We start from the raw sequence: 6,785 nt of genomic DNA, 5'->3' as shown, positions 1-6,785 counted from the left end.
GCAGGAATCCCTACACATGGAGTAGCCATCATGGTCAACAAAAGAGTCTGAAATGCAGTACTTGGATGCAATCTCAAAGATGACAGAATGATCTCTGTTCGTTTCCAAGGCAAATCATTCAATATCACAGTAATCCAAGTCTATGCCCTAACCAGTAATGCTGAAGAAGCTGAAGTTGAACGGTTCTATGAAGACCTACAAGACCTTTTAGAACTAACACCCCCAAAAGATGACCTTTTCATTATAGGTGACTGGAATGCAAAAGTAGGAAGTCAGGAAGCACCTGGAGTAACAGGCAATTTTGGCCTTGGAATATGGAATGAAGCAGGGCAAAGTCTAATACAGTTTTGCCAAGAAAATGCACTGGTCATAACAAACACCCTCTTCCAACAACACAAGAGAAGACTCTCACAGGGACATCACCAGATGCTCAACATTGAAATCAGATTGATTATATTCTTTTTTTTTTTTTTTTTATCAACTGATCCTTTTTTTATTTTGTGTTTTTTTTTTCTTCTTTTTTTAAATAATTAAAAAAAAAATTCTACATGTGTTCCCCATCCTGAACCCTCCTCCCTCCTCTCTCCCCATACCATCCCTCTGGGTCATCCCAGTGCACTATCCCCAAGCATCCAGTATCGTGTATCGAACCTGGACTGGCAACTTGTTTCTTACATGATATTTTACATGTTTCAATGTCATTCTCCCAAATCTTCCCACCCTCTCCCTCTCCCACAGAGTCCATAAGACTGTTCTATACATCAGTGTCTCTTTTGCTGTCTCGTACACTGGGTTATTGTTACCATCTTCCTAAATTCCATATATATGTGTTAGTATACTGTATTTATGTTTTTCCTTCTGGCTTACTTCACTCTGTATAATAGGCTCCAGTTTCATCCACCTCATTAGAACTGATTCAAATGTATTCTTTTTAATGGCTGAGTAATACTCCATTGTGTATATGTACCACAGCTTTCTTATCCATTCATCTGCTGATGGGCATCTAGGTTGCTTCCATGTCCTGGCTATTATAAACAGTGCTGCGCTGAACATTGGGGTACACGTGTCTCTTTCCCTTCTGGTTTCCTCAGTGTGTATGCTCAGCAGTGAGATTGCTGGATCATAAGGCAGTTATATTTCCAGTTTTTTAAGGAATCTCCACACTGTTCTCCATAGTGGCTGTACTAGTTTGCATTCCCACCAACAGTGTAAGAGGGTTCCCTTTTCTCCACACCCTCTCCAGCATTTATTATTTGTAGACTTTTGGATCGCAGCCATTCTGACTGGCGTGAAATGGTACCTCATAGTGGTTTTGATTTGCATTTCTCTGATAATGAGTGATGCTGAGCATCTTTTCATGTGTTTGTTAGCCATCTGTATGTCTTCTTTGGAGAAATGTCTATTTAGTTCTTTGGCCCATTTTTTGATTGGGTCGTTTATTTTTCTGGAGTTGAGCTGTAGGAGTTGCTTGTATATTTTTGAGATTAGTTGTTTGTCAGTTGCTTCATTTGCTATTATTTTTTCCCATTCTGATTATATTCTTTGCAGCCAAAGATGGAGAAGCTCTATACTGTCAGCAAAAACAAGACCAGGAGCTGACTGTGGCTCAGACCATGAACTCCTTACTGCCAAATTCAGAATTAAACTGAAGAAAGTAGGGAAAACCACTAGGCCATTCAGGTATGACCTAAATCAAATCCCTTATTATTATACAGTGGAAGTGAGAAATAGATATAAGGGCCTAGATCTGATAGAGTGCATGATGAACTATGGAATGAGCTTCGTGATATTGTACAGGAGACAGGGAACAAGACCATCCCCATGGAAAAGAAATGCAAAACAGCTAAATGGATGTTTGGGGAGGCCTTACAAATAGCTGTGAAAAGAAGATTAGCAAAAAGCAAAGGAGAAAAGGAAAGATATAAACATCTGAATGCAGAGTTTCAAAGAAAAGCAAGAAGAGATAAGAAAGCCTTCTTCTGTGATCAATGCAAAGAAATAGAAGAAAACAACAGAATGGGAAACACTAGAGATAACTTCAAGAAAATCAGAGATACCAAAGGAACATTTCATGCAAAGATGGGCTCGATAAAGGACAGAAATGGTATGGACCTAACAGAAGCAGAATATAGTAAGAAGAGATGGCAAGAATACACAGAAGAACCATACAAAAAAGATCTTCATGACCCAGATAATCACGATGGTGTGATCACTGACCTAGAGCCAGACATCCTGGAATGTGAAGTCAAGTGGGCCTTAGAAAGCATCACTACGAACAAAGCTAGAGGTGATAGAATTCCAGTTGAGCTATTCCAAATCCTGAAAGGTGATGCTGTGAAAGTGCTGCACTCAATATGCCAGCAAATTTGGAAAACTCAACAGTGACCACAGGACTGGAAAAGGTCAGTTTTCATTCCAATCCCAAAGAAAGGCAATGCCAAAGAATGCACAAACTACCACGCAATTGCACTCATCTCACACACTAGTAAAGTAATGCTCAAAATTCTCCAAGCCAGGCTTCAGCAATATGTGAACCGTGAACTTCCTGATGTTCAAGCTGGTTTTAGAAAAGACAGAGGACCCAGAGATCAAATTGCCAACATCTGCTGGATCATGGAAAAAGCAAGAGAGTTCCAGAAAAATATCTATTTCTGTTTTATTGACTATGCCAAAGCGTTTGACTGTGTGGATCACAATAAACTGTGGAAAATTCTGAAAGAGATAGGAATACCAAACCACCTGATCTGCCTCTTGAGAAATCTGTATGCAGGTCAGAAAGAAACAGTTAGAACAGGATATGGGACAACATACTGGTTCCAAATAGGAAAAGGAGTATGTCAAGGCTGTATATTGTCACCCTGCTTATTTAACTTATATGCACTGTACATCATGAGAAAGGCTGGACTGGAAGAAACACAAGCTGGAATCAAGATTGCTGGGAGAAATATCAACAACCTAAGATATGCAGATAACACCACCCTTATGGCAGAAAGTAAAGAGGAACTAAAAAGCTTCTTGATGAAAGTGAAAGGGGAGAGTGAAAAAGGTGGCTTAAAGCTCAACATTCAGAAAACGAAGTCATGGCATCTGGTCCCACCACTTCATGGGAAATAGATGGGGAAACAGTGGATACAGTTTCAGACTTTATTTTTCTGGGCTTCAAAATCACTGCAGATTGTGACTGCAGCCATGATATTAAAAGACACTTACTCCTTGGAAGGAAAGTTATGACAAACCTAGATAGCATATTCAAAAGCAGAGACATTACTTTGCCAACAAAGGTCCGTCTAGTCAAGGCTATGGTTTTTCCAGTGGTCATGTATGGATGTGAGGGTTGGACTATGAAGAAGGCTGAGCCCAGAAGATTCAATGCTTTTGAACTGTGGTGTTGGAGAAGACTCTTGAGAGTCCCTTGGGCTGCAACAAGATCCAACCAGTCCATCCTAAAAGAGATCAGTCCTGGGTGTTCATTGGAAGGACTGATGTTCAAGCTGAAACTCCAATACTTTGGCCATAACATGTGAAGAGCTGACTCATTGGAAAAGACCCTGATTCTGGGGAAGATTGAGGACGGAAGAGAAGGGGACAACAGGGGCTGAGATGGTTCAATGGCATCACCAACTAAATGGATGTGAGTTTAGGTGAACTCCAGGAGTTGGTGATGGACAGGGAGGCCTGGAATGAGGCGGTTCATGGGGTTTCAAACAGTCACACACGACTGAGTGACTGAACTGACTGACTGGAGAAGACTCTTGAGACTCCCTGGACTGCAAGGCTATCAAACCAGTCACTCCTAAAGGAAATCAACCCTGAATATTCACTGGAAGGACTGATAGTGAAGCTCAAATCCTTTGGTCACCTGATGCGAAGGTCCAACTCATTGTAAAAGACTCTATTGCTGGGAAAGGAACACAACTGAGAGACTAAGCCCAAGCACAAGAGGAGAAGGGGAAGACAGAGAATGAGATGGTTGGATGGCATCACTGACTCCATAGACATGAGTTTGAGAAAACTCTGGGAGATATTGAAGGACAGGGGAGCCTGGTATGCTGCAGTTCATGGGGTTGCAAAGAGTTGGACTCAGCAACTGAACAAAACCTCAGCAATATCTATTGGCAAACTGAAAAAAATACAGTAGTAACAAATCCTGTACACAGCATGACCAAGATCTATGTACTTAAGTATTATGTAAAGAGAAAGATGGAGAGAGAGAAAGATCCAACTGGGGGCTGTGCTTTATTGAGTTCTGAGGGTAAGGTGGCTAGGATTCTGCTAGTTCATTATTTAATGATGAATACATAAGGTGGAATGAGGGCATAACCAAGGAAAAGCAGGCACTCTTGAGTTCAGTTATCTATTTACTCAGGGCTTTCTAAAGGGGGACCTCATGGACTTGGGTCTTCTGGGTGCTTGTCTAGTAGCTGTAGGGACTTGTGACTCTCAGCATACTCTGCTTATTCAGGAGATGGTGAGTACTCAATATATAGCCTCAATACTTTGTCAGAATCCCTCGTTCAAAGTTTACAATACATGACCTCTTGGTGAATAGACAGAGATGAACAGGAATTTGTAATCAGAGGATGTCCCAAAGGGAAAAGTTTCACACCAAAACTGTAGGTGTGCATTTCTTGACCACAAAATATAAATTGTACATTTTAAATTATACCAGTAAGGTCTATTTTTGTTAAATAAGTCTTATTATTATTTTTATTGCTAGGTAGAGCCCTGCAACTACGTGGAATCGGGAAACGATAAACAAATTTCAGAATTTCTTCTTCTGGGATTTTCAGAGGAACCAGAACTGCAGCCCTTCATATTTGGGCTTTTCCTCTTCATGTACCTGATCACTGTGTTTGGAAACCTGCTCATCTTTCTGGCTGTGAGCTCAGACCCCCAACTCCACACCCCCATGTACTTCTTCCTTTCTAACCTGTCCTTTGTAGACATCTGCTTCACTTCCACCACCATCCCAAATGTGCTGTGGAACATCCAGAGGCAGAGCAAACATATAAGTTATGCAGGCTGTATTAGCCAGATACACTTTTTCCTACTCTTCGCAGGGCTGGATAACTTTCTCTTGACTGTGATGGCCTATGACCACTACCTGGCCATATGTTACCCCCTGCACTACACAGTCATGATGAACCCCTGGCACTGTGGACTGCTGGTTCTAGTGCCCTGGGTGATGAGTGCTCTGAATTCCCTGTTACAAAGCTTAATGATACTGTGGTTGTCCTTCTGCACAGGCTTGGAAATCCCTCAGTTTTTCTGTGAACTCAATCAGGTTATCCAATGTGCCTGTTCTGACACCTTTCTTAATGACATAGTAATATATTTTGTAGCTGCAATCCTGGGTGGTGGTGCATTCACTGGAATCATTTATTCATACTCTAAGATAATCTCCTGCATACGAAGAATTTCATCAACTCAGGGGAAATATAAAGCATTTTCCACCTGTGCATCTCACCTCTTGGTTATTGCCTTATTTTATTGTACAGTCTTATCTGTGTACCTTAGCCCTGCTTCTACCCACAGCTCAGTCAAATATAACAGCTTCAGTGATGTATACAGTGGTCACACCCATGCTGAATCCTTTCATCTACAGTCTGCAGAATAAAAACATAAAGAGGGTTCTGAGAAGATTCATTGGGATGGCATCTCTAAAAATGCCAACTTACCTCTGGTTGAAGAAGTGTAAATGATTGCCAGGCTAAAGAAACTGGAGTAAGAAATCACTATTTTTTTTTGACTAGATTGTAGGTGTAGATGATGCTTTTTCTATTGTTTCCTGGTATTTCCTTTGCTTTGACCTTAACTTCTATCTACACTTAAGAGATTCAATTTTTTAAGATTTCCACTCTAACATATAAAATATTTTTCTGCTTTCACACAGTCAAAGAATAATAAATAAATGATCATGATATCTGGCTATTAATCATTTATTAATGATATAGACAGGTGCAGATTAGTTGGCATTAATGGTGGAAGTTAGATTGGGCGAAAAAATAGATAAGGACTTTTTTCCAAGCAGAGGAAGTGCCTAGGGGTTTATAAAACATGGTGGATTCATGTTGATATATGGTAAAACCAAAACAATATGGTAAAGTAATTAGCCTCCAATTAAAATAAATAAATTTACATTAAAAAAATAAATAAGGATCTGAAAAAAAATTCAAATCCATCACATGTAGAAGAAAAACTAGTTCTTTCTTAATGAGAAAAGGAAGCAAAATTTAGCAGACATGCAGGACCACACCTATGGAGAAGAATCTGGTTGCCAACTAACTGAGTGCATCAACTAGGTAAGAATGGGCTAATTTGAAGTAATTGATAGGACAAGGAGTAGAATTGTGATGGATGCCTGATCAAAAGTGTGTGGTCTTGGTGGGAAAGAAATGAAACTGGGAGGTGACTAATGAATTGAGAATTAAAGGAAGACTTGAAAGCCCCGAATTTTTGCTGGGCAGATGGTTGGATGGCATCACCAACTCAATGTACATACATTTGAGCAAAATGACCTTTCTTTCAAAATCTTTCCATACACTAGGATTGTAATGCCTCCTTCCCTTCATCCCTCCCTTTCTTCCTTCCTTTCCTGAAGTTCTTTTCTTCCCACCATTCTCCTGTTGTTGTTTTTTTTTTTAACCCCACAATGACTATTTCTTGTCTTCTGTATCTTCATACCTTAAACACCATCTTCCCCCATCCATATGTAAACTGATACCCTTGACTCCTTACTCACTGAGAAATCAGAAGAACTTAGAAACAATTTTCCAAAGGGATGC

The 6,785-nt window shown here is 40.2% G+C and overlaps 1 pseudogene; it reads left to right on the top strand.

The window, feature by feature from the left end:
* Positions 1 to 4,387: 4,387 nt before the first annotated feature.
* On the top strand, positions 4,388 to 5,702 carry LOC113896433 (annotated as a pseudogene).
* Positions 5,703 to 6,785: the final 1,083 nt, after the last annotated feature.

The sequence above is a fragment of the Bos indicus x Bos taurus genome, chromosome 7 (genome assembly GCF_003369695.1).
Source record: "Bos indicus x Bos taurus breed Angus x Brahman F1 hybrid chromosome 7, Bos_hybrid_MaternalHap_v2.0, whole genome shotgun sequence".
NCBI classification, from domain to species: domain Eukaryota; kingdom Metazoa; phylum Chordata; class Mammalia; order Artiodactyla; family Bovidae; genus Bos; species Bos indicus x Bos taurus.
The sequence above is the reverse complement of the archived record's forward strand: the minus strand, read 5'-3'. Positions and strand labels throughout refer to the sequence as shown.